A 21283-nucleotide genomic window follows, 5' to 3' on the forward strand; every position below is an offset into this window, starting at 1 on the left:
GCTTTAAATCAATTTTATTATTCAGTCATATTGTGAATACATATTTTTATGAGATAATGAGAGAATAAAAATTATGACACTCAGCTAAAGGAAACAAGTCTTGAGACTGATTCGAAAACTTTTACTTACCCATTTAAAATAGGAATGAGACCCATTACCCCAAGTCTTGGAACGACTTAAACTTTACTATGCATAACATTTTCAAAATTTGAAGTGGAAAATCTAAGCTGGTACTCTATTAGGTGAAATACCTCTGGAATTATGATCAAGTAAATGAAATATAAATTGTTACATTCATAAGAATTTTCCCAAACTATGTGTTCAGTTTTAGGGGGGAAAAATGTCAGTATGTCATAGGATATCTAAAAAGACCTTTCGTTATCTGAATTATTTTGGGGGTCAATAACACAAGTCAAAACATAAGCCATATTTGACTCTATTCCCGGGTGACATTTAAAATGTGTAGCTATCTGTAGTGCACGGACCTGACCAATGGGAAGGCCCTGCTGGTGAGCTCTGAGTATCTCCAGAGATTCTACAGGCGACTTTTAAAACCCCAAGAATGCTTAGTTGTCTGGAGGTTTTCTTATTAAATACAATCTCCCCCAGAGGTTATGTTTTTCTGTGTCATTCATGGAACTATCAAAGACACCGCAACCTAAGAGATTCAGCTGGCCACCTGTAGTCCGCCAGCAAAATGGCTATCATTTCATCCTCTTTACCAGTCATAATAGCACTTACTCACGAATTACAGCAGGATGCTGTGGAATTTCATGTGGAAAATATAGATCTTCATTTGTATGACCAAACCAAGCCCTCAGGTCAATTGACAAGGTTTTTGCAAGGTTTTGTTCATTTTTATTCTGTCCGAATGTAATAGTTCTGTATGATTAAACTGCAGATGTGGTGAGTAAAGAGCATTTGATAACTTAATAAGGTACAGATGAAGCATTTGAAAAACTGAACTCATGGCTATTATCACTGATGGTTCAATAGATTTAAAAATATCACCAACATTTAAGCATTCTGCCTTATAAAAGTATCTCATTTGTTATATTTGTAATCTTATAACTCATAATGTATTGATTGTTCATGGTAAGACTATCATTCTTCCCAGCCTAGATTTGTAATTATTTTACTTTCTCATCAGAAAACTGTCACACTACTAAATATATTCTGGCAAAGACCGTCATGACATGGTAAACAATTGATATGTTGTCCCTCCCTTCACTTTGGTTTACCCCAAACATTTATTTATTTATTTATAGAGATGAAGAGCTTTTCTCTTATCAGCAAGTATTTCGGGAGTTTTGCAGTATTCTGCCTATTACTGCTCCTACACTATATGTTACTGTGTTTTGTTAATCTATATATGTTATTCTTAAATTATGGTAAAGTGTAGCACATATGACATTATTGAAACACACAAAAAATAACATTCTAATTTCATTAGAAAATACTCACAGTGATACACCTCTATGAGCGATCTTAGTGCTTCATCCAGAATAAATATCACTTGAGAAGAATATTTCAGAAGTTATTTTTATCTCCTTTCTCTAATTTACATGATCGCTGCATTCAAGTCTGGAAAAAAAAAGTTAAATGTCTCACTGTTAAATACAATGGCATCATTTCTAAGTAATTTGTAAAACAGTAAGAAAATGCTAGAATATACTCCTGAATATAGTAAGTTTCTGAACACTGAATAAGTAGGAAGAATTTTAAAATGAAATTTATATATGATGCAAAAATCATCAGGTCCACCAACATTATATTAAATGTGTGTTAAGCGATCCTACCTATTACTTTTTGCTTCCCCAGTAACATGTGAAATGAATCTTTACAAACTCCAAGTGATCTTAACCACATATACTTCTATTCAAGATAAGTATATTTAGATTACTAAGGAAGGTAGAAAATACATTCTTTTTTCTTTCTACCAGTTAAGTGATTTTCATAAAACCAACATAGAGTATTTTGTTGAGTACAACTCACTCTGAGTGTTGAAGGAGTTATACAGAGTAGATTTTACTCTTCTATATGCAATTAAGTCATGAATATCCAAGTTGTGTTTAACAAAAGGAATATATATTCGAACACTGAATGAGATTGAGAGATTTGTTTAAAAAAGTTGTAAAATAATCATGAGTTTTCCAATAAGCTCTGGAGGAAAAAAAAAAAACATGAATGGGTATCTTCACATTCAGTGCTCTACAGTCTGCCAAGGGAGAGGAACAGACCTTTGTGAGAGGGAGGCTTCCCATAGCTTACCCATCAGTTAAAACCAAACCAACAGACTCTGGTGAAAAGGGCTTCCAATGGAAAGACTCCTTAAAGGCTACTGATATTTTTTAAGTTGTCTTAATGGAATAAACTTAATATCTACTAATAAAAGCCACAAAGTTTCAAAAGACAGTGCTTTAGGTATTAAACAAACAAATAAAAGCTCTTTTAGGTACAAATGCTATAACACTCTCAACCCTGCCTCCCAAAGTCAGAATATGACGGATTCATTTCCTATGAGCCCTCGATATTGTCACAGAGAATAATAGCAACAGAAGTCACCCAATGTGACAGTCACTGTGAGGGGAGACAGTCTGAAGAATAAACATCGTGAAAACACTTGTCTCTCCCAGACAAAATCTCTAACTCTGAATACAATTAACTAACTAACGTCAGTCAGCAGTGGTTTGTACGTGGATAACCCACTTCCTGTCTGATTGGTTGATAGGTCTGCTTTGATTTTTAATATCATCTCTGCCTCTCATGCATGACATTTTTTTCTCTTCCTGATCATGTAACTGTTAATCCCTGCTGTCCAGAAACTTTAAGAATCAGTTATATTATTATACTGATTATATATATATATACTGAATATATATTATATATATATAATTATAATAATTAATTATTATAATGATAATAATTTTACACAAAAATTTCTAGATAAAGATCACAGATTCAAGAATTTCATTTGGAAGTATTCTCATTTATAACTTCAATTGTTCTTTTTATATCTTTTGTATGAACTCCTTTAATGTATGTGTTACTTCTCTGTTACATCTCATTTACATCTCTCATACTCTTTCTAGCAGCTTCTGTCTTAACATTTTTTCTATTTTATTTTTGATAAATAGTTTAACAATTATCTCATCATGTCCCAGGCAATAACTGCTTTAAAAAAAAGTCTATCAGGGTGCCCAGGGTGGCTGGGTTGGTTAATAAGCATCGGACTCTGGATTTCAGCTCAGGTCACGATCTCATGGTTGTTGGGATTGAGCCCCATGTTGGGCTCCATGTGGAGTGTGGAGCCTGCTTGAGACTCCCTCTCTCCCTCTCTCTCTCTGCCTCTCCCCTGCTCATGCTTGCTCTCTCTCTCCTTTCTTTCTCAAAATAAATTTTAAAAACACATTGAAAAAACTCTTTCTGTAACTTCTTTTTTCAAGCTGAAGTACACTGACACACAATGTTACATTAGCTTCAGGTGTACAACATAGTGATTGGACAGCTCTATATACATTATGTCATGCTACCCCATCTGTCACCAGACAACACTATTACAGTATCACTGACTATATTCCCTATGCTGTACCTTACATCTCTGTGACTTACTCATTCTACTACTAGAAGCCTGACCTCCTACTCCCCTTCACCCATTTTGGCCATCTCCCCCCCTTTCTGTGTTCTGGCAGCCACCAGTTTGTTTTCTGTATTTATGGATCTGTTTCTGCTTTTTTTGTTTGTTCATTTTTTTTTTAATTTTTTCATGTATGCAATTAGGACCATGCAGAGTCAATCCCCTTAAGTTAGAAATCATCCAAGAAATCACTGTATTGTACACCTGAAACTAACGTAACATTATGGGTCAATGATACTCTAACTAAATAAATATTTGTTGAACTATTGAATGAATGGGCAAATGAATAAATAAAGTGTTTCTGCATTTGCTAATGATGATGGCCACTAATCCCTCACTGATTAGGTTTTGTGAACCTTGTTTGTATGGAAATTCTTCTCGCTCAGTGACTGAGATATGTGTTGTTTTTCAGGGTCTCCTGTTTCGGTTTCCATTAAGTTCAATATTCTGTGTCAGCAGGAAAATTTACAAATTCTAGGTAGGTAAATTTAATGATATCAAAGTTGAATCTACTCAAGGATTCCTTTTCAAGATTTTTAGAGACCAATGACAGAGCTATCAGAAATGTTAAGGGAGTGGGAAATAAACGTTGAGGGCTATTAGAAAAAGGATATCATTCATTACCCAACATTTCACAAAATTACAATCAAGTCCTGACCAATTTTGAAACCATTTTCATCCTGATATTTCCATCCTACTTCAACGTTGTTGTCAACTGTTTTATAAACATTGAGTGGCACGCTGGTGGAAATATTTACTCCCAAGGTCCACCAGAGGAACATCATGTAAAATCACTACACTAATTTTTTTTTTTTTAAACAATGGCCTTAAAATCTACCTGGCTACTTGCTGGAGAATACAAAATTATAAACTTGGTATCAAGCATATAAAAAGTGGAGGGGAGAAGACAGTCATTCTTCCATTCAACATCCATGTCCTTTTCCTTGTATCCTCACATTCTCACTCATGACTTACGCACTGACCCTGTCTTTTAGCTTATGGAAAACAATAGGTGAAAGTCGGGTCTATTTTGCTTTTAGCAAGAGTCTTCCCCTCAGAATCCTTTTCTGTTCTTGGTGAACATATTGCTGCCCTAGGAGAAAGGCTAATGGTGGAACCCAAGTGGCTCCTGAATTCCTTTGCCACCAACAACCAAGATGGCCCTGAAAATTCCATGTGCTGAGAAAGAAAGAAAGAAAGAAAGAAAGAAAGAAAGAAAGAAAGAAAGAAAGAAAATCCCATGTGCTGAGAAAGAACAAGGCTCTTGCCAGGATGTAAACTTCCCACTTATGCCATATTTGAAAGATCTGCTTCTATGACCAAAACTAAACAAGGCAAGCCAAATCGAAAATAAAAGCAAACGAGGCTCCGAATAACATTATAAACCAAACATGCTCTGATGTATCTTTTGATGCTTTAGTGTAGTTACTACTCAACCTAGCCTTTTTGCACAAGTCGCTGTTGAGAGGGTTATGTAAGAGATGGGATTTTTTTTTTCCCCACTAGGCATTACATTGTCAGTCCTTCCCCTTTTGATTAATTCAAAACAAATTATTTAAAAATTACTTGAGTGGGTTAGCCAACATTTATTGTTACTTGTTAGCTGTTATTTAATTTCGACATTTATTTATCGAGCCATATGGGTAAGTGTCTTAATGTGGCCCAGTAGTACTTTTCTGTGTTACATTTCTCTGAAGTTAGTATCCATACTTTATTAAGAAATCTGTAATGTGTGGCAACAAATACGTATTTTTCACAGCAATTTTAAAATCAAAAGTCTCTATACCATAATACAGTAAATCCACATGGAAGAATGCAATCAGATTTCCAAGACATATTTGCAAGCTGTCTGCCTGATATCTCGGCATAGTATATCATCTGCTTATAACACTGTTCTCAATGGTATTTAAATTCCCAGAATATTCAACTAAAGCATCTATATTTTGGATTCATTATATTTTGGTAAGCATGTCTGGGAACCAAGCCACCACTAAAACCACAAATAATGGTCAGAAATGAACGCTGCATTCTGATTTCTAATTTGGGATTCAATATGCAGAGAATACCATCCATTTTCCCCCAGCATCCTACTGACTCCTCAGGGGACGTCACTGCTACCTTGAAAAGTGTCCATCTCAGTCTCACCCTGGGAAATCCAAAACAGGAGCCACTAAATGTTTGGCTAGCACAAAATCCACAAGTTGGCATGATAATAACAATAACAACAAAATAACAGTAACTAACATCTATTAATTAGTAATTAGATGCCAGGTCAACAATGTATATCGATTTTTCATTTGTATATGAATTAAAAAGTATCATTATACACCACACATTGCCTATTAGGAAAATGAGGCACCAAGCAATTTTCTCAAAGTCATGTCACCAAGAGTCAAATCAGTTCATGACAATGTTAATCCCGTATCCTTTCCATTAAATTGTATTATTTTGTGACTGAACCATTTATGACAGAAAATGAAATGTTTTTTTAACCAACTGAGTAAGAAATGTAATATAACACATGCCAGGCAATACTTCAGTTTTTAAAAATATAATGTATAGATATATAATGATTATTTAAATAGTAATAAAAAATCCTGAATAGGTTGAAAAAAATTAGGTCCCCTGAAGTATCATGTTCACATTAAGTTCAATAATAAGGATATGGATGTCAGCATGCTAGCACTGAATTTCTGAACTAAATCATTATAGAATATGCATGGGAAATAAAAATGAGATATTTATACAACTGTCAGAAAATAAATATACTTCAAATAAATTCTGCATTTTTGAGGTTTCCACAAATACAAGGGATGATATATATATAGATATAGATATAGATATAGATATAGATATAGATATATAGATATAAAATATAAATATATATGTAAATATATATATTTATATAATATTATATATAATATAAAATATAAATATATATGTAAATATATATATATTTATATATTATATATATAAAATATAAATATATATGTAAATATATATATTTATATATTATATATATAATATAAAATATAAATATATATGTAAATATATATATTTATATAATATTTTAAAAATTCCTGATTTTCCAAGAGTAAATGTTACGCAACACTTAAAACAAAATTTAAGTGTGTAAACATGTTTATACATTGAGCAGTTTAAATCAATATTTAAGTCCGTAAGACGATTCCCTCTAATCCAATGATATTCATGTTAAAATAAATAAATGAGTCTAATTAACACTGCACTAGTCCACATGAGGTAGATTTATATTTGGACAGGAAATATCTGTAAGAGATCAGATTTATTCTCTCAAGTGAAACCAAATAAATGGCATAAACTGTGTCTACCTGTGGGAAGAAAGTGGGTAGGCTGATACAGATTGAATTCTGCACAGTGCAAATAACTTCATCCTATACACATTGTTTTCACATCAGCATCCCACATTGAAAATCTATACAGAATATTTTACATGACCATTAATTATAACTAATTTTATAGGAGGGCAGCCCGCAAGCTCTTCATTGCTATAGTTTCTTGCTTGTGTGTATGTTTACTTTATAATTTTACAGCATTTCTGCCAATTACTACAAAAACTCTTGGCTCTCGCCAAATGCAGTATATCAGTCAATGATGTAGAGATTTGCTGACAAACTTCAGATGCCACAGAAAAAAAGAAAAATGTAAAAATATCTGCCTATTTCTTACGGGTATAATCAAGTAATAGGTTAAGAATTTGGAAGAATGCACAAATTATACCCTCAAGAAGGATGTCACTTCCTCAGTTAGAAGTTTCAAAGTTAATCATGGCTTATTCATGTGAATCTTTAATTTTTTTTAAGATCTATGCCAGATAGTTTAAATACTTTTCATCTGATCTTTTATAAATCAGTAATTGATAAAACCTTTGTAAATGGGGGAGGAGATGACTTGAAATTTACAGTTTAATATCCAAATTAGCACAAAAAATTTGTTTGCAAGGACCAGCCTGTAAAGATACTGACAAGTATCTGACAAGAATGAGAACAGGACATAAAGGCCAAATGCACATTGGTCTGAAATGATAAAGTTGTCCAAATGTGGAATTGGTTGAAGATGAACTTATTCTCTACAGAAAATAATTCAGCAGCTTCACAAATCATAGCCAGTGGTGCTAACCTGAACATCAGAACCACTTGAGGGAAGAATATTGTGTGTGTGTATGTGTGTGTGTGTGTGTGTGTGTGCAGTGTGTTTGTGGTTTTGAACCCTTCTATGATCTTCCCTTGTTTGTACAGTCACTAATATTGTGTCAGAAAAATGTGTAAATTGTGATTTTGGAGATTTGGGGGAGGGGATAGTTTTCAATTTTCATGCAGTTTCCCATCATCTGTATTTCATTTTGTGCCAAATAGGCCACCTCTGTTTGTTGGTTAATGTTTTAATATACTTCATAAAAGTTTTGTCACTTTAATTGATTGAGCTTTGGAAACTGTATTGCTGTAAGCAATTATACATAATTTTTCAAATGTTTACTTTCAGAAAGAGATAAAAATACTTATTTCATTACACTCAGTGCTGTAGGTATTTATCTGTTAACCACAGTTCACTCAAATAATGTCTTTCTTTTACATTCAATAAAATATTCTCCACATAAATATTTTTACAAAGACAATGAAAAAGCAGTTTGTCAAAAGAATAAAGTGATGTTTGAAATTTTTGTCAGTTTTCCCCACAGAAAAATTTCCATTTTAAATGGCCTTTACATATGAAAATGTGAAATTGGGAAGTGATATTTATCTGCATCATTTAATTTGATTGCACAATAGAATCCTCATATTCACTATCTTACCTTTTACTTTATGTATACTAATACAGAATTAGATAGTGCTGTTTCTTTTGTCTGGGTAATCATAGGCATTATTGCGTCTTTTAACCTAAGGGCACTTCCAAACAATTAGAGAAAGCGTTTCCCTTATGAGAATGATTGTTGGTTTTAGACATTAATCAACAGTAGTGGATAAGCATCATTTTTAATTGTATAGATGACATTAATATTATACTGAGTTTGACAAACCCTTTTTTTAAAGTATGGACCATGGTTGCAAATCTCCCTAACCAGTATTCAGGAGTCTTATTTTTCTTCCATTTTACAGTTTAAATATTTTGTTGTGTTTTTTTTTTTATTGAACAATTGGCTTTTGATCATTTTTTAACTAATTCATGTACTCCAGAAATGATGAAAAAGTTTTAAGAATAAAATGACATTTAAAATAAAAAGCAGGTATGTCTAACCCTTTAAATTATTAAAAAATATTCTGTCAGACAATTATTCATATAAAAACATAAAAGACAGAGAAATATACATTCAAGACTTTGCAATCCAATTGATGAGGAATGAATGGGAGCCATACACACAAAAGAAAAGGCTGGATTCCTTCTTGAACCAAATGAAATGAGGCATCATTCCCTACATGCCAGTCACAAAACACCATTCAAGATCGAAGTCTTTCCTCCTTGTTAAATGCATATCTGACAAAACTTACAGCCAGCACTTGACCCAGTAGATCTGTCCCCTCCTGTATCTTCACCGGACCTGTAGAGCCACACTCTCTTAGCTCCTGCCCCTCCCTCCTGCTACTCCTTCCTGCTTTTCTCCTGGTCTGCCTATTTCTGAGTCTAAGCCCTGAACTTGGCGCAGCCCAAAAACACAGCCCTCAACTTCTGTCCCCTTTGCACCCTTATTGTCTAGAGTTGCTCTGTTCAATATGGTAACACTTGGCATGTGTGGCTTTCTAAATATGAATTTAAATCAAGGCATATTGAATAAAATTAAGAATAGAGCCACTCGGGCTAAAATTGGCTTATTCTTGTTTTTCCTTCATCCCCTACATCAAAATAATCAGCACTCCATTTGGAATCTACATCCAGAATATCTCCAGAAGCCTGTCGCTTTCATCACTTTCAAAACTATCAACATGGTATAAGCTGCCATTATCTCTCTGGTGGATTATTAGAGTAACCTACTAAAGCTATGAGGAACTGTTTCTGTCTTTGTCTCTAAGTCCAGTGTTAAGCCACAGGGACCCATAAGGGCAAGCTGGATCATGACAGCCTTCTGCTAAATCCATCCAATGACTTTTAAGCTCCCTTGTGATGGCATTGTAGACCTCACTTTACCTGGCTTAAAAATCTCCCTATCATTCACATCTGTCTTCTGTACCTAAATCACAACAAACATGTTTCTGACACAAAGCCTTTATACTCGCTTCTTGCTTTTTCAAGCAATATACCATTCTCAACGTTATGTCCTAACTAGCTTCTCATCAGTCTCTGCTCAAATATTCCTCTCTGGGACCTGATCACCTTATAAAATATGACTTCTCTCCCTTGAACATCTCACCTTGATTTATATTTTGAATGCAAAAATCCCCTCCCTCTGGGGCACCTAAGCGGTTCAGGTCAGTTAAGCGTCCAACTTCAGCTCAGGTCATGATCTCATGGTTTGTGAGTTCAAGCCCCGCACTGAACTCTAAGCTGACAGCTCAGAGCCTGGATCTTGCTTCAGAATTCTGTGTCTCTGTCTCTCTCTGCCCCTCCCCCACTTGTGATCTCTCTCTCTCTCTCTCTCTCTCTCTCTCTTCTCTCTCAAAAATAAATAAACATTAAAAAATATTTTTAAATCCTCTCCCTCAATACTCTGACTTATACTTTGATAACTTTCCAGATATATTCCCTCATATATCATAGATAATCATATTAATAATCTTAGTTTATAAAAATGCAACCCTTCTATTTCATGATGTGTCTTTTTACACTACAAAGGATAGCATGGTTATTCCCATTTAGCAAAGTTTGATCTACATAATCCGTTTTACTAACCTCGTGATTGTTTTTAGTATGTATATTTTATCATAAAATGACACTAAATTTGTTTCTGATTTAGGAGTATTAAAAATATCACTGAAATGAACACTCTTGTATATTTTTCTTTGAACACTGATCCAATATTTTCCTCATTTCAAATCCTATTAGTAGAATTAGATACGGAAACTTTGTATGTATTTCCAATCTGGATAAAGAATTACAAAATCCAACCTTCTTAATCTACCTGAAGACACTAAATACAACCTTATGTTTTAAATCATTACCAATCACTGTATGGTTTTTACTTAATGTTTTGAGGCTCGAGGTTTCAAACGATTTGGTTCTTTCTGGTTTTTTTTGTATTGTTTTACTTTCTTACCCGTACTCCTCTGCCTATATTTCTCTTAAGTTATTGGACACTTTTTCATTGCTTTGCATGAGTTACATGTACATTTAGGTCTATTAACACTTATTATTACATACACATGCACATATATATATATATATATATATATATATATAGCTATACATATTATGAGTGTATACAGACACATGTATAATTTCATTTGTCCTTCAAATGTGTTTATTATATGCGCTGATTTCTGTCCATTCAGAAGTTTGACATGTTAAATAGTCAAATCCATCGTAGTAACTTTAAATTTATAATTTCTGAATTGTATAAGCAATGTGTTTTCTTCAGATGTTTACTTAAATGTATTTTTTGCATATGTATGCATTCTAATTTACAAATTACATAAACATAGGCTGTACTTTTTCAAGCTCTCTGGAACTAAATTGCAAGTTGGGGATTCAATATTGTGTGTTTCTTTCCCTTCTCCCCCTTACCGCAGTAAATAGACCGTTGTTTTGTAAAGGTGTCTTGAATATAAACTAAATCTCTCTACATGCTAGAGCCAGATTCTTGGCTTTCTGGGTTTGTTTTTGTTTGGTTTTGTTTCGGTTTCCTCTATTTTTTTTTTTCTCTACCCCCATTTTCAGATTTTTCCTCACTATTCTTAAATGTTTACTTTTCCACTCCAGACTCTCAGTTGAGATGAGATGCTGAGGCTAATATAATCCCATGCTGGGTTGATGGAAGACTGAAAATCACACACATTCTTCAGAGTTTCTGATATCATTTTTAGGTATAATTCTCTGAAGTACTCTTGAAATTGCTGATCTGCAGAGGTTTGTTACCTCTTTCTTGAGTAAGTTAAAAATTTTAACAATATAAATTCCACACTTTAAAATTTACTAGGAAAGAAGTATTCCCACTTTTTCTAATATTGTGAAAATACAATCACTGTCCATGAAAATATTCCACACTTATTGCAAATAGATACAAAGAGTTTCTTCTTTTAAAAATAGGTTGTTAGTAGTTAATTGATTTCTTATTTAATTTCTATTCTAACATTTATGGATTCTATCTTAAGGTTCCATTGTGTTTTCTTATTATCTTACTTTTATCAAATTAATTTCTTTTTATCATTGTTGATCATGACATTTGACAGGGGAAGTATTTAATGTATCTACTTGATAAGTAGAAACTAGCGCCCGGGAGGGTGAGGATATTATAATTCTCAGGGAGGTAAAAACAATTTAATAAACATACATCTTATATTTAGAATTCATGAAAAGTTTCATTACATAAAATACAGTAAAGCAAACTCAAAGAAATCTATCTTAGTCACTGAGAGGTATAAACATAGTTCTGTGATTTGCAATTGGATCATTTCACCTGGGACAATGAAATAAAAAATTGCTTATATTTATCAAAGAGTTGCATACACTTCACCTTTGAGAAGCATTTCAAACCAAAACAATTCCTATTAATATATTTTAGACCATTACCATAACCCTACATGTACATATATTTATATATAACGTACAATGAAGAAATCTAGAAATTAAAAGAATAAATGAGAAATTATTAAAAAGTTAGAGTACTCCATTATACCAAATTCATTATAATTTTAATCGTGAAAAGTGCCATTGACTACAAAACGGATAGGTTTTATTTAATATGATTAACCAAAATTTTGTGATAACAGTAATAAATAGCCATGTTTCACACACATAAACTCAATTCACACAAACACTACCTTTACACTGAGGACATATTTAAATAGGAAACAAGAAGCAAAAGTGAGATTAAAATTTAAATTGACAAAATAGGTGAATCATCTACCTTGTTTCTCAACTGAAACGTGTAGATACAAAGTGCTAAAACATAAAGAAAAACTTTGTTTTTGGGGGGAATATAGTACAATTAAACTAAAGTGAAATATTCTCAACATATATTCTTAGTTCACTCCTCTTCATTCTGCTACTTCTTATACTGGTGCCTCCCTATGTCTGAATACTACATCATATGATATTTTATTTCTTTTCTGGCTTTGGTTATCTGGTTTTTGTTTGTTTTTGATAACTGTGATTTCATCACTTTATATTTTTGTTCACAAATGCAAAATACCCTGGTTACACATGATGACATCAATGCAAAGAGTTAAAATATGATGCAAATTTACAATGGCTTTTAAGGAGGAAAATAATTTTTTTAAATTCCATTGCCGTGTTATGATATTCAATGTAAATAGTTCTAAATATACTGTATAGTCTAGTTGCTTACAGATCTTTGAATTCATCACTAAAGACTCTTATATCACTATATCACTTTTGCAAAGGGTCATCAAATGAGTGTCCTACTTAAAAAAAATTTTAATGTTTATTTATTTTTGAGAGAGAGAGAGAGAGAAAGCGCATGTGCATGTGTGAGTGGAAGAGGGGCAGAGAGAGAGGGAGACACAGAATCCAAAGCAGGTTCCAGGCTCTGACCTGTCAGCACAAAACCTGAAACTAGTCTGGAACCCACAAACCGTGAACTCATGACCTGAGCCAAAGTCAAATGCTTAACCTACGGAGCTACCCAGGCGCCCCCAAGTGTCCTACACTTTAAAGTAGTAAGTTAAAAAAGTAGAATGAAAAACTGTATTCTCATTAGAAGGAATCCTATGTACAGAATACATGTAAATAAAACAAGGAATGAAGGTACATGGGAATAAGAAAACAAGTTACTAAAACTATGAAAAGTGAATGGATTTTTCTGTCATTTTTATGACTTCTTTCTACATTATTGTTATCTGCAAAATAACAACAATTTTTGAAAAAAATACTTTTATAATTAAATGCCCATAGATGTGGGCTTTGGGTTTTTGCTTCTGTGACCTTCCTGATTTACACTTCCAAATCTATTTACAGTATTTGCACTACTGTAAATAGTAGTGCACGCATGTGCGCACACACACACACACACACACACACACACACACACACACACTAAACATGACCATGACTCTCACCAGAAGAAACCACTGCAAGTAACGGGTACGATCTTTCCTCCAACTCACTTCCATGTACAGAAGAATTTTGAAAACAACAAAATAACAACAACATCAAATTGTTAGTTCAGATACTCATTATGCCTCTTTTATGGTCCAGATGTATTTTGAGCTGATGCATACCTAATTAAACCTATAAGAGACTCCATTAAGACCGTTTCAATTCATCCCATTCTCCTTGTTTTACATCCGTCCATAGGATCAAAATAATAGCCTGGTGGCAATTTTGTACTGACAGGGAAGATATCTGTGTATTGATGTACGTATTCCAATGTAAGTATTGAATGTGTTGCACAATTCTCTGTGTCTGGAAACTGTTACATGGGTATCATGTGTAAACCTTGAATTACTATCAGATGTTTTAATCTTTTATATAAATATCGTATAAACACTACAACCAAGGCAAAAGCAATATGGATAATGTAGGCCTGTTTCCTGTAAAAAAAAAAAAGCCATTTCTCTTATTCCTGTAAGCCTCCTTACCCTAATGAACATGTTTATTTTATTAATAATGTCATTTTTTTGTCGTAGTTATGTTATGCTAAGTCAAATATCAAGAATGCAACTTTAAATAAAACCCACTTCACAATATCAGATTCCACTTTACACCTAAAAGTTTGCTCATGACAAACTTTTATTGAAGAGAAAAACCCTGTCAGGAGTAATTCATTTTATAACGATTTATCTCTTCTCATGATTTTCATTTCTTCCAAGTAATGTTTATACTTCCTATATCCCAAAGGACATTCTTCAGACATAGAAACAGGATGTTACTATATAGTGAAATACTTCAGAATGCCTTTCATGCATTTACAAACTTAACTACAGAGGGAAAAGTGATCACACAATCAGTGATATCAAGCTGTACCCATTCATTATTACAGACACATTTACAACAACCTCGGCAAAGCTGTAATAGCTTCAGGACGTTCATACCAGATGAAAAGTTGTCAACTGCAAAATTGTGGGTTTCATTTGGAATATCACAGATGGTAAACACACAGATACATTACCACATTTCTTCAATTCTCAGATACCAACATTTCTTCACATTTTAACATTTCCTAAATTTGGATGCATCCTACAATGGATTTCAAAAGAATCCTGCCAGCCATTTCTGTCCCCTCCCCAGGAAAGCTGATGTTAAATCGATGGTACCTTTTACAGATATTGACATCTTAGAAATGAGGAAACAGTGTAAGCTGTGCTTTCATAATGGCTGATGTTAGCAATAGTGCCAGGCACTCTATTATTTTTACTACTACTAATTATTTTATTTTCTTGAATGTGTCCATTTTAAGGATAGGTCAGACATTTCCAACATAGGTTTAGAATAATTTCTAATTTCATTAAGAATAATCTTTTAAAACCCTACCTCTTTTCTTTTTCTTTTTCTTTTTTAAATTTTTTAACATTTATTCATTTTTGAAAGAGCAAGAGAGTGAAACAGACCACAAGTGGGGGGGCAGAGAGGGAGACACAGAATCTGAAGCAGGCTCCAGGCTCCGAGCTGTCAGCACAGAGCCCATCGCAGGGTTCAAACCCATGAACTGCAAGATGAAGACCTGAGCTGAAGTTGGACGCTTAACCAACTGAGCCACCCAAGCACCCCAAAATCCTACCTCTTCTCTGAACTATAACTAATGAAAGATTATCAAATATTATCTTCATGCAAAGTATAAAAATAAGAATTAATAAGTTTTGCATAACAAAGTGATGTAAGAGGGTAGTTTACAAAGAACTCAAAACCTACACATAAATTAGTTTTAATGGTCTGAATTCAAAGCTAGTAATATGACTTGTTTTTATTCTCAAAATTGGATGTGGTATTAAAACATATTAGTTTAGTAATATAAAATACGACTTATAATGTCAAATACATCACACTCATCATCAAAGCCACTGCACCAAAAAAAAAAAAAAAAAGTATAATATCAATAATGTCAGTTCAGTGTTAGAATTAATTTAAAGAATAATCATGCACAGCAAAGGAAATCATCAAGATAACAAGAACAACAACTTACTGGATGGGAAAAGATATTTGCAAATGATATATCTGATAAGGAGTTCTACAACTCAACACCAAAAATGAAAACAAATAGGGACACCTTGGCGATTCAAATAGTAAGCCTCTGACTCTTGATTTCAGCTCAGGTCATGATCTTGTGGTTGTGAGATTGAGCCATGCATCAGCCTTTATGCTGAATGTAGAGTCTGCTTGGGATATTCTCTCTCTCTCTCTCTCTCTCTCTCTCTCTCTCTCCCCCTCTGCTCCTCCCCCTGTGACATGCACATGCTCTCTCTCTAAAATAAAATAAAAATAAAACGAAACAATCTAATTAAACAATAGGCAGAAGAACTAAAGAGTCACTTTTTCCAAAGAAGAGAGGTGACCAAGAGGTACATTAAAAGATGCTCAACATCACTAATTATTAGGGAAATGCAAATCCAAACCACAATAGGATACTACCTCATACCTGTCAGAATGGCTAAAATCAAAAAGACAAGAAACAAGTGTTGGCAAGGATATGGAGAAAAAGGAACTCTCATGCACTGTTAGTAGGAATGTAAATTGGTACATCCACTGTGGGAAACAGTATGGAGATTTCTAAGAAAATTAAAAAAATAAATACCATATAATCCAATAATTCTAGCACTGGGTATTTACCCAAGGAAAATGAAAACATTAACTTGAAAAGATATGTGCCCCCATGTTTACTGCAGGATATTAATAACAGCCAAGACATTGGGGCATCATGTCCTCAATAGATGGATGTCCATCAATATATGAATGGATAAGGAAAATGTGACATACACGCATACACACACACACACACACACACACACACACACTAAACACTGGAATATTACACAGCCATAAAAATATGAGGCTGTTCTACTTGAGGCAACATGGATGGACCTAGAGTGTATTATGCTAAGTGAAATAAGTCAGCCTGAAAAAGACAAAAACCATACGATTCCACTCATAAATGGAATCCAACAAAAAATGAATACACAGAAACACAATAAGAACTATAAAACCAGAGAACAAACAGATGGTTGCCAGAGGGGAGGGGGTGGGGAGTTGGACAAAATGGGGAAAGGGGAAAGGGATATATAGGCCTCCAGCTATGGAGTGATAAGCCACGGGAATAAAAAGGACACCATAAGGAATACAGTCAATGATATTGTACCAGAGATGTAACGGGACAGATGGTGACTATACTTGCTGTGAACACAGCATAATGTATAAACTTGTCAAATACTAAGTTGCATATCTGAAACTAATGTAACATTGCCTATAAAGTATAGTCAAATTAAAAATCAATCAATCAATAACCAAAGGAAAGAGAGCCTGAAGTGTAATTGAAAGACATGGAAAATATGCACAGGTGAATCAATATGGGATGCCACCTATCACTTTTTAAAAAGTAAACCAACCAAAACTTCACTGAACTAGCTATAATCTTACTCACCAACTATTACTAAGACAGTTGTTCATTTAAAATGCTTTTGTTCTTTATTACCATTTAAGGACTTACTTAAAATGCATCCACATGGCTAACCAATAATTTGAATGGGCCACTTGCGGTGGATCATAGTTCATTTGTAAGTTTACTATACCAAAAGTAGATACTTGTTGTTATCATATGCCATTTCTTTTTCTCTGTGTGGGCATTAGAAGCACGTGGGCAGAAAGTCTCCTCAGTGAGCCAAGTTTTCTATATGCTATGATGAATTTGCAAATTTGAAACATCGAAACTAACTTAAAATCTCATAAAATTAATAGCAGAGTTTTAAGACACTACTTTCAAATGTTCCATACCACATATTCAGTAAACATAACTACTGCTTTTCAAATTTTGGGTACAGTAAAATCATTGTGGCCACAAGGTCAACCATGAGAAGACTGTACTCCAACCCAGCCTCCTTCTTGCTCTAATTGTTGTGGAAATACATGCAGTAAAATTCTGTTTTTCACTAGCACCTTTTGGATCTTTTACCATTGTTGTATTCCAAATAATAGCTGTGTGAGATCACAGCTGAACCTTCAAACTCAGGGAAAATTTCTGCTTCCCTTCCTGCCATGGACAGAAATTGAATGGTAACTTCTGCCGTGAATATATTGTATCATGCCTCTTTCTGTTGCAGTGGAAACACACAACATGTCAGAGATGGAAATAAAAACAAGATTTCCTGTCTCCACATCCTGCAGGCTGACTTACACTTTTTCTCTTTCCATAAATTCTAGCACTTTCTGGAAGATATGAGGATAATTCTTTTAAGCAAGAAACTATTAAAAACCATGTCTCAAAATGTGTAAAAAAGTACTTAGGTATCATTTTCAAAAGAGTTCACACAATCTATCCAAGGATTGTGCGGTGGCAATAAATGACATAATATGAATCTTTCTGACTTGAATGGGAGTAAAATGGAAGCCACATTAAAGTTAGAAAGAAATGATCCCATTTCAGAATATAGAGACCAGTACTAGAAAAGCTTCCTAACACAAAAGAAAATAAAATAGCAAAATAAAATAAAATAAAGTAACAAAGCAAAGTAGTGATGGCAGGGAGAAACCGAATATTGTAAGGGGATAAAACAAGATATGTGCGTCTGCAATTATATTTGCAAAACAAATAATGGGGCAAATCCCATGGAATAATAGTTTATTTTTATAACCAACAGATGTTTGTTCAAAGCTACTACATTCAAATTATGAATATAGGGACTAGTAAGCGACTAATCGCTTACAATGAAATATAAGGCATAGTTCTCAAGTATTTACTCTCTTGGGAAGGTAAAGAAAAGCATAATATGTACATAGGTAAGTCCAACATGAAGCATTTTCTAGAGACTAAGTTTTAAAATTGTATTTGTTTACACTGGGAGCAAACAAAAACTCAGCTAAAAAAATCTTTATAATTACGCTAGGTCTACATAATTCTCAAACATACAACAAATTTTCCTCATAACTGAGGAATCGATTTTTCACTCGTAATCAAAGTCAGTCTTCATTATTTTCTTTTCAGCACTTCTGAAATCTTTCCTTCTTTCCTGCCCTGTTTAAAACCCTGATAAAATAATGCTTTTCAGGAACTGGGCCACTGACTTCGATTATGTTTTCAGCAACACCAAAACTGTCCAAAATGTGTTTGGGCCTTTGAACTCCACAATGTGAAGTCCCTAACGATGTATTCCCGTGGAGCGTTTATACATCTTCTTGTGAAACTAACCTCTGATATATGAATTAAGTTTATTTGCAAGTATCAGACATTATTAAATTCATCATATACCCTGCTTTGATTTTATCCGATTCCTATCTTGCAGCAAGTTACAAATGATAGCCAATTTCAACAGCAACCAAACAACGACATCCACATTTTTAACTATTACTGCTAGCACAGATCCAGTCCAATTCGGACCTCGTAGGATTGGAAGTATAATGAAACGAAGAAGAAATACAATCAGTTCGGAGGTGACGGGGAATGAAACATGGCACAGGCCACATGCTCATGATCAGAGTCGGAGAGCCAGTTGTGTGTTTAGGAATCCTAGAAATTTGAGAGCAAGAAAAGGACCACGGCAGGCATCTGAGAAATCCTGAGATGATACGGCGAATCTACTGACAGAGGAAACAACCTACAGGGCCACCTTTCTCACCCAAATACAAGTACCTGCTGCTCTCTGCTAGCACAGGAAGGGAGCACTGGTGCTCCCGGCAACAGTCTTTTAGAGGGGTCACAGTGGAAAGGAAGAAACTGCTGGGAACAGAATCTGGTGCTTTTCTTTCCTTGCAGCCACGGACAATAGGTTGAGGGAGGTGGCCACGGTATGAAAGCATTTCAAGTGACAGCGCTCTTGATCAGTGTCTTTATTTGACTGTATCAGGAGTAACTTTACAGATACACATAAATCAGAGTACGCCAGGGACCCCTTGTTCGCCAGGCATGTTGAGAGCTCCCCGGATGGCACACTGTGCAGTATTTGCTCCAACTCCGACGGCCTCCATCTGATAGAGAGATTTATTTCCTGACAGCTGACAGAGTGCCCTGCGATATCTGACGATCCCTGGTGTGGCAGCGACAGTAGCTTCAGGATGAAGTTCTCTGAACTCTCTGAAGCTCCGAGTCTTGCTTTTACTTAAAAATGACTATTTCGGTACTTTGAAAGATCTAAGGGGCTTATGCTCTCATCTTTTAGAAATTCAAACCACTCCTCTTTCCCTTTAAGCATAAAACTTCCCTCATAGCTGTGTTCCTTATGTCTCTTTCACCTGCGGTTTTTCTTTTGTGTTAGATTCTGTCACACGGAAATAAAGCTGATGTCAAACCCAGGCAGTCCCAGGCAGGACTATAATTTGACAGTGATCTTCCAGTGGGGTCTGAATGACCTCCTGAAAACCTGGACTAGACTGCTTTGAGCAATGAATTCTTAGTCAATAGCTTACGTAAAGATACGATAAAACATCCGTAAGAACTACCTTGCCCCATCCCTTAATTATTAACAGATATGCTAAAAGATTGATGTGATCTCTTAAATCATTTTTAAAATACAATGCACTTAATAACACACTTCTAATTTTTTTAATCTAAATTAACCTAATTGTACTGCGTGATACACTCAAATTTTATTGGCCATTACTTTAGTGGAATTAGAAACAGTCGTGGTCAGATTACTTCACTGAGAAAGCTTTTGTGTAAATCACTTGCAGATTTTATTGTTATTTTCAAATCTTTACTTCCCTAGAAATACAGTTGATAATAAACCCAGAAGCGAATGTCATCTTTCCTAGTCATTTTTAACTATAATATTTTATTATTATAATGATTACATTACAACATCTTTTGATTGCATTAAAATCGCATTTTAAAGATATTTGTATTCCTTTTCTGAAAGAAAAATAACAGCAGAGAGATATATTAGTGCTTTAAGCAGGAACATAAAATTGTAGGTTTAAAATATTATTTGAAGGGTCTCCTAACTGCTCTTACAGGGTGAGAATGCCAGGGCCCAGAGAACAGCAGGGATTACCCTGTACCATGCTGGATTTTAATATATCCACCCAGATTTCAATCCTGGTCTACAGATCAGACCTGTTTTTCTCTTAAATATTTCATCTACAAAAGAGGCCTATATTTTTTAAGTTTACAACTACACTATCATGTATTTCCAACATCTCATTAGTGTTAGGTGGGCAGACCCCCCATCCCGCAGTTTACTTGAGAGAAAACCAAACGTAAGCAATGTCCTACTCCAGACGGATACTACTGATGCTGGTCAAATCCGTGAAAGCAGGATTCCTGGGCTTGGTCCGCTCTTCCCCATCTTTGCATGTGATTTCGTTTTCTTCCAGGTGAGTTCTGCCCAGAATTGGCTTGTACTGGATGGTTGTATTCTG

At 34.4% G+C, this 21283-nt stretch overlaps 1 long non-coding RNA gene across 6 annotated transcripts in view; it reads right to left on the reverse strand.

The window, feature by feature from the left end:
* The window catches only part of LOC132691500 (uncharacterized), a 1565096-nt gene that overhangs the window by 1533569 nt on the left and 10244 nt on the right, over positions 1–21283 (reverse strand). For all 6 annotated transcript variants that reach the window (XR_013554851.2, XR_013554850.2, XR_013554852.2 and 3 more), the window contains exon 3: positions 1465–1584. This is a non-coding gene — a long non-coding RNA (uncharacterized LOC132691500). The remainder of the gene's footprint in view (positions 1–1464; positions 1585–21283) is intronic.

The sequence above is a fragment of the Panthera onca genome, chromosome B1 (genome assembly GCF_046562875.1).
Source record: "Panthera onca isolate mPanOnc1 chromosome B1, mPanOnc1 haplotype 2, whole genome shotgun sequence".
Taxonomy (NCBI): domain Eukaryota; kingdom Metazoa; phylum Chordata; class Mammalia; order Carnivora; family Felidae; genus Panthera; species Panthera onca.